The 21,540-nt window shown below is 31.2% G+C and overlaps 1 pseudogene; it reads left to right on the forward strand.

The window, feature by feature from the left end:
* The window catches only part of LOC111630565, an 80,358-nt pseudogene that overhangs the window by 36,739 nt on the left and 22,079 nt on the right, over positions 1-21,540 (forward strand).

Raw genomic sequence — 21,540 nt, forward strand, 5'->3', positions numbered from 1 at the left:
AGGAAACAGTAAGGATTATGTTCAATTACAATAACTTAGTGATGCTGTGTGTATATGTAATTTCCAGTAAAGCAAGTTAAACTTTGTAAATGACAGAAAAAATATTTAAAGAATATTATCTTAGAGAAGGTCATACAGCCACTCCTTGCTTAATGACCTGTTTTAACAACAGCTCAGACTTACAATCGGTTCTGTAGCATGGGGAATCCCCCATGCTAGAGAATCCGAGCTAGAGAATCCCCCATGCTAGAGAATTTCTTTAATCTTAATCTAGTTTTTGCAGTTGGTTAGTATTCACTGCACAAAGCATTTGCAGTCTCTGAGACTATGTATTTCATTTATACATTCAAGTTTGTATTTTGTTGTGTATCCCATTTGAAGGATTTGAGGATTAAAATATTAATCTGAATGCCTTTTGTTTTTTATGAATGAACTTTAATTTTTTTTGCTACATTTTTTTTATTATTTTTGCTAATTGTATTTTCGTATTCTGTAATTTGTAAGAGATGCAAATTAAAACAAAGTTATCGAGTTGGATAACTTTGAATGTTCCTTTGAATGTTTTCTGTATCCAGAATAAATAAAAGTGATTAAGCTCCTCATTTAATAACCATTTCACTTCATGACCTAGTTATACGAATGGAAATTGGTTGTTAAATTCTCTAAATTAGATCTGTATATTTTTATTTTAAAATATTAGATATTGAAAATTATATATGTATGTATACCCTCAAAATATGAATATGACACATTCATTATTTGAATCAAACATTATTTGTTTCTCTTAATTTTGAATTAATATTAGAAAGGAGCACTTGTTTATTGTGACATCTTCACAATTCCAGGCTGAAATTTCTTAACTTTCTATGTCTGGTCTCGATTTTCATCTATTTAACTCTTCTCGAGATTAAGAAAGGACATACCGACAGATGGACGCTAATGGAAAATTTATAGGTCTGCAATTTTTGAGAATTGCACCAAAGAAAGATTAAATAATTTATAAACTTAAAGAAGTACGTGGCATAACAAATGTCTTTGTTATGCCTTTAAATATCAGATGAATGGACAGATTCCTTTATTGAGCTATTAAGATTATGTAAAGGAATTTGGTTGTTTGTTTGATATTTGAAAAATTATCAAGTTGGTCATGTTTATTATTTGCTGCCTACTATTTATATATTTGTGAAAAATTATCATAATAATAATCTAATAGTTGGTTTTTTTTATGTATAGGTTTTTCCACGACTAAAGGAGAATTATTAAGAGCCATAAAGTTTCCCCGTCCTATAGGATTCAGATTTTATAAAGAAGCCATGCGTTTCATTTTATTTTTATTTTTTCTGGCTTCTCTAGGAATGGGCTATTCAATATATCTTTATGTAGAAAGAAAGGTATTTTTGAAATTTTAGTTTCTTTTAATTAAAAATCCTGAATTTAATTACTTTTTTCATAGTTTTAACTTTAAATTTGATTTTATTATATAAAATTTAAATAAAAATAAAATGTTTTGCATATTTTAGTCTGCGTATTATGCGATAATTTTCATTATCAATTATCTATTTATAACTGAATGATATATGGAAATAGTTATTAAATATTTTAGAAGGGACTGATATGTGTTGATGATGATGTAGTGATAAATTTAATAACAATAGAGGAGTTTTCTTTAACAATAAGAGTTCAAAGAGTTTTGAAAAAAAAAATGTGTTATACAGAAATTTTTATTATATTAATTTAATAATAATTCTCTCACTAATCACATTGCGTTGAAGTGAGAGAACTCTGTAGTTTCAATGAATTGTAGAGCATTGATGGTCTAAAACAGGGGTGGCTAAATATTTTCACGTTAGGAGCTATATACTGTATGTCAGAAATACATGAGAGCAATATACAGTAGGACCTCGCTTAATGCTGATTCGATATAACGAGCTAAAAAGAAGCCTAAAAATAAAGCTAAAAATTAAGGCTGATTTAAATTATCATGGAATTTTATTGATTCGTACATAATATGATTATTTATGAACACGAACCAATCAGAAAAAGGTGGCAAAAAATGTAGTTTCTTTAAATCTGTGTTTGTTTGGTGCAATTTTGGAAAAGATATAACATCACGCATGCCATAGGCAATATTGGCTTCACTTTGCAAGAATTAAACCAATAAATGCATGAATGAAGTGTGGAAGAAGTTATGGCTGAAGGTATCCAAGAATTCTCAACAAGAAGAGCCTATTGCTGTATCGTTAGGTTGATCAAACTCAACCTAACGATACAGCAATAGGCTGTATCGTTAGGTTGATAAGACTCTCGCGCAGGTTTCTGGCGAGAGTCTTATCAATGATGACCTTCGAGAACTGGCAGAACAAGGAATCTGTGTAGAACTGGAAAATAGTGATTCTGAAAACGAAGAACCCATAAAATTTCTCTATAGATTTTCTTAGTAAAAGTTTGGAAACGATAACCAAAATCATTGATCAAATTGTAGCAATGATCCAAATTTTGAAAGGAGTGCAAAAGCAAAGCGAGGCATTTTGGAAGCAATTTTCCACTACTGACATTTGCTCAAGGAAAGAAAAAAAGCATCAAATGAAACTTCACGATTTTATTGCAAAAAGACAAGAATTTCAGAAAAGTTATGACCTTCATCACAGAAGATGAATTATTAATATTGAAAAAATGAACTAATTAATGTATTATTATACATTTCTGTGTGCATATGTTTGTGTTATTTAACATATATTATTATAAAAATTAATATAAAAATAACTTAAGATTAAAGTAAAATGTTTTATTTTTGGTTGCGTGTTCCCATATCCCTATTTACTCTATGTTAAAATGACCTTGTTTAATGCTGTTTCGTTTAGTACTTTGTCGTCTAGGAATGCATCCCCAGCATTAAGCGGGATCTTGCTGTATATACACACACATAAATACATACATATATTGAGGAATAGCATTAAAGTTGGACTCCTACCCTAATTACCTTTCTTTTGCAAAATAAGCTGGGGTTTCCAGCTAATTTTGCAAAAGAAGTCTTGCAAACTCACATTAAGTGGAATAATGTTTCACAATCTTGAAGTTTTTAAAAAGAAATTGCACTAGGACATTGCGCAACTTTGTTGTATTACAATAGAATTGAGCTAGAGCTGGAAAGAAAGGAGCAATCCCTGCACCTGTTAGGCATAGAAGAGGTGATTCTTTACCTGCTGCCATGCTATCCTTGCACTGGCTGGGTACGGAGAGATGATCCTTGCATTTGTCATCATGGAAAGAGGATCCAAGATCACCACTAATTATTTTGTTTATTACATTTTTGGATTCCTCATCACACTTAATAGCAAAGTTTAATCAAAATTGATCAAACAAATTTTGAGAACAAACCAATTCTGTAAGCCACATAGAAGAGGCTTTGCTAACACTCATTTCAATAATTGTATGGGAGACACAGTAAGGATTTAGAAGAGATGCAGTTTGCCACCACGCTTATAAGGGAAAAATGAAACAGATGTGAAACAGATAATCAACAGCTGATACAGAATAGATTGCTGATAAATAGCATCTGTTTCTCATGACAGATGTGACTGATATAAGGATAAGGAAAAAAATTGTACTGTCTTTCAGCATTAGATTTATTTACTTGATGAATTAAATACATGCAAGTACTGAGAAGACATTTTGAAATGTTGAAAGTACTTGTATTTATTTATTTAATTCATCAAGTAAATAAATCTAATGCTGAAAGACAGTACAGTTTCTTCCTTATACTATATTTGGGGTCATATGCAAGTATATAAAATTTTACAATTTTAAGGTGGCTGATTTATAATAATCTGGCTTTAGGTAAATATTATCATACCAACTTCTGTGAAGAGAAAAAAAAATGGTTGCGACACATTCTCAGCTTAACACTGACTCAGATGTTGCCCATTTCTGCATCTGTGTGCTAAGCAGTATGCTTTGCTCAAAAAATCTGCCATAGTCACCCTTGGTCATCAATAATGAATGCAAAACTGGTCCAAATATGGCTACTGCATCACACACACTGACATATTCACCATTTTTCACACATAATGGATAACAAACCCAGCCAAAGTGTTTCAGTGATAATTCAAGCACTGATCACTAACAGAAACTTACTCCAACAGATGAAGTGGATTCAAAGCATGAAATTTATCAGTAATTCCTAGTAAAATTGCAAGCAGATGTGACATCAGATAGACAAATTAAACAAAAAACTCCACACCTCTCTGCTACAAAGTAGAAATTGTTGATCAGAAAAGAACACAACAATCTTATTCCACAAAAAATTCTTGAACATATCAAACATAAATTGCAGAACAGATACAGCAACACATGCAGACCCTAGATCATACCTTGACAATAGTCACACGTGAAAATATACATAGCATAACATGCACTGATGAAGACATAAGTACGACAATTATAACAGTAACACTATAGATCCAAAATCAATTAACTCACTTGGTCTGGTGTAGTACTTGGTATTGCTATTAACTGAGTATAATGCAATCTACACACACAAAAATAGTTATTATTATTATTAAACTTTGAAAGTGAAAGAGAAAGGCCTATTAATTATAATGGTCAGATAGGCAAAGTTCCTAAGGTGTCAGACTACACTGTGGAGACCCTAGAATAAATATGGTCAAGGTACCATCATAGGAATTTTTCAAGAATGATTTGTCATGATATATGTTGGGTCTCCTCTCTTATTGTGAGCATAGTCTCATATTGAGTATGTAACTCTGTAATATGAATTAGGTCTGATTAATAAGACCTTGCATTCAATCTTTCTCGGTTTTTACTTAAACTAGTAGATAAATCCAAAATGTATTGTTACGCAGTAATCAAATATTTCTTATTTTCATAAAAGATAATGGTGAGATTATTAGTTACGTATTCAAAGCACTTTACCGATCAATTTAGAGTTTGCTTTATATTTTTGATACCATTTTTAAAATATTAAATAATTTAAAATACATATTTGTTATTTGAATACATCCGTTAGGTTCCCGTGTTACAGACGGTGCTGCGCGCACTTGATATAATTACCATAGTTGTGCCTCCCGCTCTTCCCGCCGCACTAACCGTTGGCATTGTATACGCTCAGAACAGATTGAAAAAAATAGGAATATTTTGTATCAGTCCTCCTCACATTAACATCGCTGGAAAATTGAAACTCTTCTGCTTTGATAAAGTAGGTGTATATTTTTAATTGTTGAGCTTTTCTGCATGCAATGTGTAATATTAAATCAAAATTAAATTGTTCTCGAAATTTTCAGACAGGAACATTAACCGAAGATGGTTTAGATTTATGGGGTGTTGTTGCAGTGGATGGAGGAAGGTAAATTTTCTTATTGTTTAAATTTTGTTAATTATTTTAAACTTTATGATTAACTACAATAATACGCATATATTTTAAGTTATTGCTGATTAATATTTTTAATATCCATTGTATGTGCTAATTGAGAATCAGAGTAAGATTCTTTATAAGTGGTACAAATACATCTTAAGTTTTCTTTATGCACATTTGTTATCAGTAATTATGCAAGGTAATCAAAACATTACTATATATCTATATTATGAATAATACCAAAAACTGGCCAGTTTTATTGATGTTATAATAATGGTCTAAGTGACAAATGTTTACATCTTCTGATTATTATTATCATCTATGGAATATAATTAAAAATTCAGTTTATAAAAACAATCTATGTAATCTCTCAACTTAAAGCATTTATAAGAAACATCACTTTGGTGAAAGTACAGAGACTGCTTGTAAATATGATAAAATGTGTAGCTATATGTTTACCAACACAAGGGACTCTAACATTTGTAATGTAATTGTGAGGTTCCAAAAATGGGTTGGAATTAAACATTTATTATAAAAATTTATTAAAACGAAACTAGAAAAAACTTTCATTGTTAAAACCGATCAAAGGTTGGATTAGTTGTGCAAGTCATATGAAACAGAGATGTGGAGAAAAAAATACTATTAATGTAAAACATGACGCAATAAATGTAAATAAACATCCTCCAGTAGAGATGGACTTTTGATAAGACTTTTGTGTACAAGCAGTTAGAACATGGGAAAGATTAATGATAAAAAGGGACATCGTGTCAGGCATTAAAATTTTAAAACGTCGTAGACTAGAAAACAATGAGGTAAAATATGAATGCAGGTTTCTAAGTTCCGTTAGCATCTTCCATCCAGAGTTAACGGAGATATCGGGTAGATTATCTGAAGCAGACCTTTCTCGTAATCCAAACAGGTCTTGTCTTTCAGTTAAGGACAGATGAGGGACCAATTGGGGAGCGGGTTTAGGGGATGTGGAGCCAATCAGAATAGACAAAAAGGAAAAATGGCAATGGATATAATCCCTTTAATGATTTTCAAGGACACGGTGCACTCAGTTAGTGAAGTTCCGATGCACGAAGATGCTGTGTGTCAACGCACGTAAGATGGAATTTATCGCCCTTGTGCCCTTCCGGAGAGCCATGCTGCTGACGCCAACCGACAAATCTCCTCCCCTGCTGCTGCCCCAGACCTACCATCCAGCGACAGTTGAGAAAACATCATCGATGACCCACATGCAAATATTCCTTTAATCATCCTGATGCGGGATTAAATGATCCTCCCCTAAAAGTCAGCTAACTTACATAATTAAGGATAAAAATGTAATTTTTTATTAAAGCCACCCAAACAATGTGCAAGATTATAGAGTGATATAATTTGGTAGATTGTTTGGCCTTAATCAAAAATTGGGTTAATGTAGAGTTTACATTTGCATTTTTGTAGTTATTTGTAGGACTTCTAATAAAAAAAAAGTCAAGGTGATTTAAAATACAAAAATCTCGTAGATTTTGCATAGTTTCTATATTAATACAATAGTTTCTAATTACTTCAAGAAAAGTTTTATGAATTTATTATATTTTACCAAATTGTATTTTGAATTATTTAATATAATAGTTAATAGTCATTAGAGATCTTCCATGTGATGCTATTTTTATACTTTCCACTATTAGTAAACACTACACGTAACCAATATCCAACAACAAAAACTACAAGAAAGCAAATGTTTTCATCTGTGTTGAATGGGCACCGCCAGGATAACTCAATGAAAATATTTGCTTTCTCATAGTTTTTCTTGCTGGATACGAGTTATTCGTAGTGTTTATTTACATATACCTGGTTTGAGCAGTTGAATTTTTAACTATCATCCAACCCATTGTAATATTTCATAATACTGCTGCATGTATCCACCCTCAAAATTACATAGCGCACATCCTTGATCAACTTCATTAATTGATCATACTGAGGAATAATACATGGCATGAGGTACCAAACATTAAATTTTTGCTTGGCTTTAACAGTAAATTATAGATTAGATGTATGGTGTACAAAACAGGGATATAAACAGTGATTCACTATGCAACATTTTTTTTTTTCCGCTTGTTTTGAAGAAAAGAATACGAATTGCCTATTCTAATCTTTTTAACCATAAGTAAATTTAATGCAAAACAATATTCTTATTTCTGTTGCATCTAGTACTGATTCACTTATCGTTACAGATAGTAAACAAATAGACTAACACATTGGTTGTGGAAGCTATGAATTAATCTGTTATATTTAATATGCCCATGTTAAATGTGTAGTAGTGAACCTAAACTCAATAAAAGGAATTTCAATGTAGTCATACATTACTTAAAACTACTTGAAACTATATAGTTTGCTATTATTAACATAAATATAAAAAATTTTCAATATACGGTTTTCTCTAGGACAAAGCAAATTATAAATTACTGAAAGAGTTTTCAATTTTGTACTATACTTGATATATTCAGATTCTTAATTACGTATTAAAATTTATACTTTTCAGCTTTTGTTCGGTTGTACATGATCCGATTACCTTGCCAAAAGATTCGCGACTGATAGCATCCATGGCCACGTGTCACTCCTTGACGATGATTCACGATAAATTAGTGGGAGATCCTTTGGATCTGAAAATGTTTTTATCTACAAAATGGGTAAGATTTGAATTTATTTCACCTTAACACCACTGTATGTAATTACTCTGGCTGATATCATATAATTTCCATTAAATTCTATCTGCTGGAGTAAGTATGTATGGTGTTTGTTTGTATTAGTGTCAATTGTCAACTGTTCTAGCTTACTGGTAAATTAAAATTTATATAAGTTAATTAATTGTGGAACTTTTGATTTAGTTTGAGTTTATGAGATAAGATGCAAATAGCAAGAAGTCATGTGAAGACACAAGATTATTGGTGGCTGTTTGATGGTAAAGATTTTGTGAGAAATGAAATTAGTTGAGCTGACATGTTATTAATTGGATTACTTTTATATAATTTGCTTTTTATTTTGTTTAGTAGTAAATAATCTATTTAATTTCAAATAGTTTATTATTTATACTTAGCTGAACTGCAAATTTTGTTGTAAACATTACAATCCATGCTCACACATTTTATCTTATTGAGAAACAAAGTATATATATTTATATATTTCTATTAATAGAATAATTAGATATTAAGTAATATCTAAAATATATATTTCTATTAATTTATATTTAAAGTTTGAAGCTTATTTACCAAATTTATTTATGCAGTAAAAATGTGCTTATTTCTTTCAGTGTTTAGAAGAACCTGGTCAAGATAACAATAAATTTGATTTACTTGCACCTACCGTCGTTTATCCCACGGATGATCATTTAATTAAAGTAAGATTATTTTTAATGTAAATTATTACTTTTAAACAAAATTATTATATCTGCGACATTAAATAGGAAGAACACGAAATTGGCATTGTCCGCCAATTTCCGTTCTCTTCGACCCTCCAACGTATGAGTGTGGTGTGCAGGACACTTGGAGCCTCTCATATGGATTTGTATGTTAAGGGAGCACCAGAGAAAATTGTTTCGCTTTGTACACAAAATACAGGTTTCAATTTTTATATTTTAATAATTTAATAGTTAATTTTGTTTGCATTTTATAGTTTTCATAATTTAATAATAGTAGTGGTAGTAAGCATTGCATCTGTGATATACAATATAACACTTAAATTACAATGAAACATATAAATATTAAATCCCATTCTCTTAAGTAAATTTTTAATATCTCCAGATATATTACTGAGTGAGTATTGAAAGTAAATATAACACTTGCCTAATTATATTTAATGAATCTAGGGATTTAACACCACATAATCTTTTGGATAATAGTTTTAGGTATAATGTTAGAAGTTCATTAGTCAAAGTCCTGCAGAGAGATGATACTAAATTAAACTAAAGGTAAATGTAGATAATTATGGATATCAAGGAGATATCTTGGGCTTCAAACTGTTTATCTATTCCATTTTCTTTCAGGCTTTCTCTAGTAAAACCCTTATTTTAAATATATATATTTTTTTTTAGTATACCATCATCTTATATTTCCTATAAATTTGTCATTTGTTTTATAGTTTTTTGGGGAAATTATGCTCATTTATAAATTATTTATTCATCACAAAATACTACAGAGATTTTTTTGATTTTCCAAAAACTTACAAGAGTGAACTTGAATTAATATTAATGCCAAGTATCTTTTGAAGGAAGACTTTGGTTATTTATCTGTATAAATTGCTAAATTTCTGAATGATGATATGACAAATCTAACTCTTCTCAAACATCAACAAAAAGGAATTCAATGATGCACACCAACACCTGTCTATTGATGAGGCATACTGTTCCAATTGTAGACAAGCTATTTGCATATTACTATTGTGGAGTTTTGGCAGAATCATTGGATTGTTTCATCAAGGTTAATTGATAAATTCCATAATAAAACATGATAACAAGTCTTACCATGATGAACAAATGATGTAGAAGATGAGAGTGGCATTTAATACAGTTTCTGTTTATTCATATGATGAATCTTCAGGGAAATATTTTTGGATAGTAAAATTGCAAAGTACATAACATTAGCAAGCATTGAAATTTTTTATTTTCTTGGATTTAGCCTTGAGAAGATTACACAATAAATCATATGCAGTTCTTTTTTGCTTGAACATTGATTAAACAATCAAAAAATTGCACCTTGTTTGTGACGCCACACATGCTGGAAATGTTGAAGCTCTCAGGATATACTTTTGGCAGTGTTATTAAAACAGACATTAGTACAGAATGAAGGGCATAAAAGTGAAAGGATTTTTGGAGACAAAACAATATTTGAGAGCAATAAGAATGCAAGATGGTGAGAAATATATATATAAAACTGCATTCTTATTGTTATCGAGCAGAGGGACAGTTGATGCAAATTCTATAAAATGTTATGGTTATTCTGATGAATGGTTTATTAGCAAGGTTGATGCCTAAGTTTTAAACACAAAAACATGTGTGTTGGACGTTCATTACCGCTTTCCTGTAAGCCTAGAAGTTTGACAGTGGTGTTTGGAATGTCGAGCACGATTCCACTGACTATCCAAACACCATTGTCAAACTTCTAGGCTTACAGGAAAGCGGTGCTGAATGTCTGATGTACACGTTTTCGTGTTTAAAACTTTGGCCTTAACTTTGCTAGTATCTCAATTTGTGGCAGAGATTATTGGATGTAATGCTGATATTGAGAAACTTAGTCATCATGTTTCTTTGACTTCATGGCATTGCCATCTTACAAAAACAGAAAATGAAAAACTGATGGCCTACATGAAAATTTTACCAATAACAAGAAACAAATATTGACATTTCCTTCAAACTTCTTGCCTGAAGCTCCTACAAACGTTTGTAGATTGCTTGCTGACCAGCAATATTCTGTTGATAATAAATAAGTCTTTTAAATTTAGCCAACTGAACAGCCATTTTTGGGATTATATTGGAACGTGGAATATGAAAAATGACAAAGTTGTAGATTGGCTTAAAAATGAAGCAAGAATAGTTAAGCAAAATGAAAGAAAGGTGCAGCAAAAATACAGTATGACTTGTGGTATACAAGGTAACCCTTTATTGGCTTAAACATACTTTTGGACTGTGGAATTCATGTATCAACCATAGAGACTACTTTCCTTTAGTTGTTAAAAAAACAATAACTTTTGATATATTTATAAGTAAAATTTTATTACACATACAACTTAATCCGTACTTTTATTACAAAATATATTTTGTGACTTAGGATAAGTCTCAATTATATCTATATTTTTAACAATTTTTCTTTTATTAAATTATATTAGTATTTTTTGTTTACTAATTGATTTTAAATTTCTTTAAAGTTCCCCATAATTTTGAGACTCTTCTGCAGAATTATACTCTCAAAGGATTTCGCGTGATTGCTTTGGCTTGGCGTCCGTTAGAATCTAAATTAACATGGCATCATTTACAAAGAGTTAAAAGGTAACTTTCATTAAAAAAAATTAAATTATTTGTTAGTGATACATAAAGTTTTAATTTAGATTAATTTTATATTAATATAATTAATAAGTTTTGATTAGAGTTTCATGTAGGATAGTTCCATTAATTCTAAAATACTTCAAAAATGGTTTGAGTTCAATTTATAAAGCATTAATTATTGGATTGTTGAAAGATTGCAGCATTTTTCTACTAAAATCAGATATTTTTCTATTATATTTTGAATTTGATTTACTTAATTTTGAAGGATTAGGCATTAGTGATTAGCAGAATTTCTCTCTTAAATGAAATAACAAGTGTATAAGGGATATAATATATATATAATCTGTACTTATCTCTTCCTGGGGAACAACAGGAAGTGGTCAGTTAGGGCACTTCTGTTTTCTAAATTAAAATTTGCATTGAAATTAATAACAACACTGTTCATTTTAAACTTAAAACCTACAATAAAATATCATTTTCAAAAAATTTCTATTAGATTATCTATTAAATATTAGTTTAAGAATACAGAAGGAATGTTATTGATAAAAATACATAAACTTCAGTGGATGGGAATTAAAATCATTTACTCATTAAAGTTGAATATGAAAGCAAATGTGTGAATAAGTTGTAATTTTAAAAATAAAAAATGCAAATAGGCAACTAATATTGCAACAAAATTTTGAATCACATTACATACCAAATATGTCTGTGTATAAATCAATCTCAAGATTTTCTGCTCAAAAGTTTAGTTTAACTTATAACTGTTAGGTAAATCAACCTTCAAACATATAGTAGGCTAGAATTGACATATATGGATGTGATATATACAGAGTGCATAGTAATATCCTTACACACACACACCTAACTGACAAACACAGATGGTTACAGTTGTAAATGTGATCTATTATTGTAGTAAAGTAACTACATGCTATAAGACAAGACTACACCTGGTGCCCCTAGTGATAAAATCCAGAAGTTAGCACTCCTGTCTCAAAAACTATGTGCAATTACAGTGTTGTAGAGCAGGGGTGGCCAACTTTTGTGTACATAAGAACTACTTTTCATCTTAAAAATGTGTTGCGATCGATTTGTTGTTGTAGGCATAGTCTAAGTGGCGAGGGGAGGTGTGAAATACATACTATGTTTAGATAGGTAAAAAAAAAAGCCACAATTTAATTTAAAACATGAAGAAAAGGTACTTCTGTTTAAAATGTAAGAAAAAGGTACTTACATTTTAAGTAGAAGAAAAATTGAAACTCAATGTTGTCACTTTCGAGGACCACCACTTCACCCTTCCTCTCTCTCTCTCTCTACTGTGTCCCGACCTACTCTTTTGTCCTCTCTTTTTTTCGGTTTTATGACCCTTTGTCTACATTTCTTATTCCCCTTTTACAACTGTACGCAAATGGTTTGCACATGGACTGACAAAACCGCATCTGAGGGAGGATGCGGTGGTCCGATATTAGTACAGTTGGACTTGCATGTTACGTTCACGTGTTGCATTTGGTTACATGTGTAACACATTAATTCAAGACATCGCGAGTGATCAACCAAAATTGGCTTTGCGATTGACTAGTTGGCCACTCCTTTTGTAGAGTATGACCCATTTAGCACAAAAGAATGCTCCATGTACGAAAATGATGTGAATAGAAAATATGAAATTCTAATAGGCACATTGAGCAAGGATGGTAAAATGTGTATTTCTTGTCTGTTCCCATTCATTTCTTATGTATTTCTCATTTTGTTATATATTGATGTGTGTGTTGCTCATACATGTTAATTTATAAGGACTTTACATCCTGTATACTGTAGTGTATGATAAAGAGTATATATATAAGACAACATCACTTTCATTCAGATATTAATCATAACAACTTTTGCTGTGTAATGTATTAGGGGTAGTCAAATGAAAACGAGACAGATGGGAAAAAAGTAAGTAAACTGTCTATTATTTTAAAAGTAATTGTCATAACTGTTAATATATTTATCCTACTGTGAGACAAGATGGCCAATGCCCTCATGGAAAAATGTTTGCGGTTGCCTATGGAACCATGATTGTACCCAGGGGTGCACCTTTTCGTCCGAAGAAAATTGACGGCCATGAATGCCTTTCTTTGGGGCTCCAAAAATATGGAAATCGCATAGGGAGAAATCGGGACTGTATGGAGGATGTGTATGGACTATGCTGCAGAAGTTCCCAGCGAAACTTCTGCAGCGTAGTCAAAACAATCTTGGTAACATGTGGGTGGGCATTATCCTGCAACAGAATGATGCTGTCTGTCAACATACCTGGATGTTTGGATTTGATGGCATGCTTCAATTTTTGCATAGTTTCTATGTACTGCTGTGTGTTAATTGTGGCTCCGTGTTCCAGAAAGTCAACGAGCAGCGGACCTCCATAGTGATGGTGGACACACACACGACTCGCTGACCTCACTTTGAGCATATCTAACAGACAAACAGCACAGCAGTGAATGTTTACACTGTTCCTTCCTGATTCCCAATAGAGGGCACTTCTATATACACACCTACCTGCATTACCAACTTCCGTACCGCACTTGTTATATAGTCTGTCTTGTTTTCATTTGACTGTCCCTAATATATATACAGTTTGTGCAGAAATGTATGTTGGAAGATGATGTTTTATATAGATATCAAGTAAGTGGTGATAATTTTCAGCAAGTTATCTTGACAAGAAGTCTATTATACATAAAGTCCATTATAGCCAAAATCAATATATCCAATAAAGTATTAATAGTTTACATAGGACAGTGCTATGATATTATCTGTCATTTGATTTAATGATGTATGGCTGGGATATCTATCAGTTATTAGAAATAGTGTTTGATGAAGTGTTTGTGTATACTAAATTTCTATTATTATATCAATCTGCATGTTAAATAAGTTTTAGCTGGAAATGTTTTTGGTAGTCTGTTGGAATCAGCTGTCCCTTGATAATCCGACAGGTATGGGACCAAAGGGGTGTCGGATTACCGAAAGTGTCCAGATTACTGAAAGTGATTACATATTTGGCACTGTTTTGTTAGCAGTAGCCTACAATATTCCCTACTCCAACTGTTCGAACAGAACTGCTCACAGAAAACACACGAAATGTGTGTCGTCATGTAAGAATTGGGTGGGAAGATTCATGTTGCAACATGCTTCTGTGCAAGCAGACACGTAACAGGGATGGGTACCTTGACGGGAGGTGCGTCAGACTACTGAGCATGTCGGATTACAAAATGTCGGACTATCAAGGGACAGCTGTAGTAAGTGGTGAATGCTAAATTTTAGCTCTGTTCCACTCAATTGCCATTCTACGGTAAAGGTTTGTATTTTATACCTGTTGACCCTAGTTTTGGGAAGAATTTTTTATGATTAAAAGTGGTATGCATATAATTTCTCTTAATATATATATTTTTAATATAAATTTCAAGAAAAACCATAAAAATTTAGAATTCTTACAATGGAATTAAATGAAAATTAGTCACAAACTCTATATTTTCTAATATTTATTAAACATGCATAATAATTTACTCCTTTCAGTTTATATCTCTCCTGAAAACAGAGTAAAGTGTTAAAAATTTAGTATATTAAATATATATTTTTCTAATTAATTTTCAGAGCAGAGCTTGAAAAGGATCTTAACTTTTTGGGTTTATTAATAATGCAAAACATGTTAAAGAGCGAGACTCTTCCCGTTATTCATTCTTTGAAAGAAGCTGCTATTAGAAGTGTTATGGTTACAGGTAACATGCTTGTTCTATTTATCTTATTTTGAGTAGAGGGAAAAACAAATAATTTTTATAATATTAATATGATTTAAATATTCAAAGTTAAATTTCTTTTGTCTTTGAATGAATCATTTGAAAACATGTATAAATTTTTGAATGCTTTCATGTTTTCACAAATCTGTATAATTAAAACATATCATACATATAAAGAATATTGCAGAATTATTTAATTAATTATGAATTTTTTATTACAATACTTTTAATGCATTCCTTCTACTTGAATCAATACTTGTCAAAGCAGAAACTTTTTCAGGATAAAAAGCTTGAGTAACATCTTTCACACTGCTATTTGAATATTGCAAATTTAGAGTATGAATGATTAAATTGATTAATGGTTACTTAATGATAGTGTGTAACTTTTAAATTTCACCAATCAAACTAATATTTATAGTTATGTTTAAGATATATGTTAGTTTTAGCTTATAAATTCAATAAAACACCGATAAATTGCACCCTCCTCACACTTTTCAGCAGTAATCATTTAATGAACAAATGTTGTCCTACATTTGTATATTTATGTATAATATATAATGTATTAGCTTTAAAAGTAATGATGTCAAAGAAAGTTGGCAATGTTTCAAACTTTGAACTCACTGTAGACGTTTGATTTTGTATACACTTAACCCGATGCAGGTCCCCGTACATGACCAAAAATATTTGTGTTAATAAGTTTCTGCTGGAAAGTGTGAGGAAAATGTAGTTTTTCTGTGTTATATTTAAGAGGCTTATTTTTAGCAAGTCGATAGTATGGCAGCTAGCTGATGAGGGATGGAGCTTCATGTATCTGGTGGGCCTTTTTGACCCATTTGGATTTGATTCCGGGTCTCTCCAAGAGGTGGACTGCCGTCTTAGCCTCTGGGCCACCTAGCCTTGTGATAAATCTAATGACTGTTGATCTGTCTGTAGGGTGACATTTTTGATTAATTTAGTATCTTAAATTTCAAATTCTGTAATTTTTAAATTTTTAATTATTAATACAGGTGTCTGCTTTAATGTTAGAAACTTAATGATTATTACATTAAAATATGTTTTTAGATGGAAAACTAAAATTAGAATTTTTAAATCTTTTAGGAGATAATATTTTGACTGCACTCAGCGTTGCTCGAGAATGTGGGATGGTTCCTTACACCGAAAGAATTATATTAGTGAAGGCTTTTCCTCCCGAACACGACAATCCCGCAAAAATTAAATGGGAAGCTGGAGAATCCTCACCTGTGGGATCTAATTGTGATTTAACGTCATCATTTGTAAATAATAAAGATGTGGAAGTGAGTGACTCTAACAATCTATAACATAAATGAGGATGGATGTTTGTTTGTTTGTTTACTATACATGACAGTTATGTAAAAATGTACTTCTAATATAGTTAATGTCATACATACCACTCCAAAATAGTGATTTAATTTCTATATACCAATTAATTTCTGTCTACATTCAATTTGCTCTCTTTACATGTGACACCATCTATTGGAAAAAAATTAAAAAAAATAATAAAGTAAATATAATTTATACAAAAATGGATATCATTTAAGAAACAAGAAAAAAATATTATATTCACTTAATTATTGTAACAGTGATATAATGCAAAGTAAATGTGCTACATCATTACTGCTACAGGTAACAGAGCACTCACCTGCGTGGAGTAATTATTTTTATTAATAAGTTTTTATTGTAGAAATTTAAGGCTTAAACACAATACTAATGAGACTAACTGTTTATATTTAGTATAATTAAATCAAATTTTAACCTGCATAATCTAAATAAAAAAATTTGTTACTTACTTTTGCACAGATACTTTTATCACATGTCTTGGTTGCACGATACATCGTGGCATTTTCACATTGCCAGGTTGTTGATTTTTAAAAGTATCTCAATGTGAATTTTGCTTTGTGATCTTATTGAATAGCAAGAATACATTATGTCCATTTTCGACAGGGCCGCAATACAAAATTTGCACTATGGCCGGATCCAAGGAGTCACAGTGCATTATGGTTGATTTTTTTCACTCGATGAATGTTTTTGGTTCTTGAGCCTAGCATCTACATTTGAAATAAAAAAGTTGTCATTGACATGACAAAATTGTTTTTCATATTCTTACATTATTGTTTAACATATTTTTAATTAATTCAGTTATGTAGATTGAAAAGAATAAATGTAGATGGTATATGATAATTTTAACAAAATTGACATTAAAAATTAATCGGTAAAATTATTAAATATCTCCATTACTTATTTATTTTATTTATTATTTTTTTTATAGTTATATCAAAAAATTAACATTGACGAAGATGAAGAATACTATCACTTTGCCATCGATGGCAAATCGTTTTTGGTGGTTCGTAACTATTTTCCCGAAATTTTTCCAAAGGTGAGTTATTTTATAAGTGGCATTATTTACAAAGTAATTATAAAAATAGAATATATTTAGATCTATATAGGAAATAGTTTGTATTTTGTAACAAAAGATATATTTTTTATAGCTTAATATTTTTGATTAATAATTTTCAAATTACAACTCATATTTGCATCCTTTACAATTTTATTGTTAACTGTAAAAAAAACTGATATTGCAAATTACTAATTTAAGCTTTTCTTATTCTGGTTAGCATTAAGAAAAATCACTTTTAGTTTAATATTAATTAAATAAATTCTTAAAAAAGGTAAATTTTGGTGTACTCACTTGTAACATTACAATTACAGTAGAGCATAGATTATCCGAGTATCGATCAACCAAAAGTGTTCCAGTCGGCAAATTTAAATTTCTGCTAGCCAAATATTGCAGCACCACAGCACTATGTCTTGGGCTACTCCAATATTTTTGTTGGTTTGTGTGTTTTAGGTGGAAGTACTGGCGCAACCACGAGAGTGTACTTAAGAATGCATCAGGATTTGAATGAATTTCAACATGGGATAGGCTAATATATTTTTTTGTACGTAATTGGTTATCCAAAAAATCAAATATCCAAACAACCCCAGTCTCAAATTGTTTCGGATAATCGATGTTCTATTGTATTTTAAAATATATATGCATGTAATAAGATATATTAAATTTTAGATGAACAAAATCAACAAATTATAGCATGGATCCCATACAATTCATCTGTACAATAAATAATATACTTGATATGTATGGATCTTCTAAAAAGAATGCTACCATTTAAAATTATTGTAATTATTATCCAAGAACATTGTAATGCATATTAAAACTTTGAAAAACTGCCCAAGTTTTACATTTGACAGTTTCTCAATGTGTGCACGTTGTGTCACATGGCACATGTACGAGCGATACTCAAATTCTTCCTACTCGCTACATCACATATGTTGTCAATTCTCCCATATTAACGACAATTCTGCAGTTTCACAGCTGTATTCTACAGCTCAAACAGATTACTCATTTGCACAATGATGAGTGATTCCAATTTTGCCATCAGGGCACAGATTGTCTTTTCTGTTGTGGAATTGCCATTTTCATTTATGGTGCTTTCTAGAGATAGTAGACAATGATAAGTCTGAATGCAGATTGGAGGTGATGGTTACACTTTGCATACTTCTCAGATAATAATTAAAATAATTATGGGAATTTAAAATGGTAGCATTTATTTTGGAAGATCCTGTATCATGTGCCGTGCAGTTTTGAAGATAAAATATCAATCTATAAAACCATTTTTAATATTAAATGAAAAAATGTAGTAATGATGATTACTCTGAATATATTATTAGTGTGTTTTCAATACTATTGAATGTTATGTTCATTAGTAATTACAATATTATACAATACATCACTTCAAACAGCCAAACAATTAAGGTGGCAACTTCAACTCTGGAAAATCTGGAATCAAATCCAGATTAGTTGAAAGATTCCAGTAATTTTTCAGGAGGCAGTCTATGCAGATATGTTGAGCCCTGTTCCTTTAGTTAGTAATTAGTTAATGGAGCTAGTATTATACCATGAAATTGATTTTCTTTTATACATTTTTTAATTTAATAATAAAGAGTGATCTGATTAGCTAGAAGTGAAGAAAAATTTAATGAATTGCTGTTATCTGGGGATTTTTGAAAGTAAATCAATTTGCAAAATATTTAAAGCAAATTTTTCCATGCTTTCTCTTTCTCTCTTCTTTTCAATGTTTTCCAATGATCTCTTTTTTCAGGATGGGGTGCGTTTTTACTGAGAGTGGAATTTCCATCCAATTTGATAATGTTATTTTGAATTGTATTAAAGTCATTATTCAAATTCTTATTTGTTTTCTTATCCAAAGGACTTATTCTCTCCACTTCTGGAGGATATTCTTTCAATTTGGAGTGTGACTATTTAAAAATGTTACATTAATTGAATGCATCTCCAGGTTAAATTTGCTATGTGATATCATTGTTATAAAGTGGGACACAAGTATTAATCCTATTTCTAACTTTCAAATTCTTTACATTTACTTTTTAAATCTTAAAAATTTAAATATTTTATTTATTTATTTAGCTTATATTTAATTTTGATGTTATTAATTAAAGACCCCAGATCTGCCATGCATAGGACAAGCATTTTTCATCCTTGAAATTAATGCTTCTCCCTTGTTTCTTGGCTTTATATATTTCCAGCAGCTCCAAGGCTTTAATGTTTTCCAATCATTTGGCTCTCTTAATGATGGTGGCATTCTGTAGATTGGTCCATACGTTGCTGTCTGAGGCATAAATAGCCAAGGCAGTGGTGAGCTTGTGACTGATATCATAATTATATTCACCAAGTCTTTTTTGCAAAGAGCTTGTTGTGAAGCCTATGTACTCCAATTTTTGTTGGTCTCTATAGTCTGTTACTGGAAAATGATATACTCCCAGTAAGCAGAAGTGAATGGCTGCATTTCCATTATCTCTTTATCTTCAGCGTTATCTCTTCTGTTGTTATTTTTAATTATTTTTATTATATGCTTTGGCCAATTTTTGGATAAGGCTTTTTTGTGTTTGGTTGCAAAACACTCCAAGCCATGTGGCTCACTCAATGTGTCCTTATGGTAAGTGCAGTGTATGAAAGCTCTCTTTGTTAGGGATCGAAATGCTGCCACTTTATATGAATATGGGTCACAGGAGTCACCTGTGGTCTGGTTCGTGATAAATGCTCATATGGATGTTGCCCTCTTGCAGATCTAAGAAGTGGATTGGTCTAGTTTGAGACTCAAGTCAAATGGGTTGTTGTTCATGGCATCCACAAAACCTTTTATGTTTGGTTTAGTTTTACAGATGATCAAAATGTCATCCAATTATTTTTTGTAAATATGGATGTGAGGAAGGAATAGAGATAATAACTTTAGTTCCAGTTCTGTGAAATAGTGGTAATTCCTACCACCATTTCACAGAAATCTCAGATATTGGACTGCCCACGGGCACTTCTCTGTTTTGTACAGTACATATGTGGTTGTTGGGGTAGAATAGTGTAAGAACACGATTCCCGCCTTTTTTTAAACTGGTAATGGCCAAGAAAGACCGTTGAGAAGGCGACCGTTGTGTTTGAATTAGCGGTGCATGTGTCTTTGGTCAGAGATGGTTAGCCAGGGATAGCATCATGCTATGGACCTCTGACAGAGCAATGAGTGGTGTAACCGCCGATTGGTTGGCAGAGAATCACACCACACAGCATATTTACATAGGGCTATGGCCCAGTAATCACTGATTGGTCGTCCAGCCTGCTGTCCACGGCTATATAAGGTTGATACGGAAGTGGGAGATTCAAGTTCAGTTTGGAACTTCAGGTTGACATCAAGTTTGTTGTAGATCTTCAAGTGTGCATCAAACTTCGAGTCAAGTCTGGATTTGTTTCACTGTCTGTTCTAAGACAAGATTAAAGAAAGATTAAAAGGGAATTTAATAATTTTAATCAATTAATTAACTGGAAATATATAATATTCAATTATATATAAATGAAATTTCACTTACATATGATTACAGACAAACAGCACAGCAGTGAATGTTTACACTGTTCCTTCCTGATTCCCAATAGAGGGCACTTCTATATACACACCTACCTGCATTACCAACTTCCGTACCGCACTTGTTATATAGTCTGTCTTGTTTTCATTTGACTGTCCCTAATATATATACAGTTTGTGCAGAAATGTATGTTGGAAGATGATGTTTTATATAGATATCAAGTAAGTGGTGATAATTTTCAGCAAGTTATCTTGACAAGAAGTCTATTATACATAAAGTCCATTATAGCCAAAATCAATATATCCAATAAAGTATTAATAGTTTACATAGGACAGTGCTATGATATTATCTGTCATTTGATTTAATGATGTATGGCTGGGATATCTATCAGTTATTAGAAATAGTGTTTGATGAAGTGTTTGTGTATACTAAATTTC

The sequence above is a fragment of the Centruroides sculpturatus genome, unplaced genomic scaffold (genome assembly GCF_000671375.1).
Source record: "Centruroides sculpturatus isolate CEXI.00-Female unplaced genomic scaffold, Cexi_2.0 scaffold693, whole genome shotgun sequence".
Taxonomy (NCBI): Eukaryota; Metazoa; Arthropoda; class Arachnida; order Scorpiones; family Buthidae; genus Centruroides; species Centruroides sculpturatus.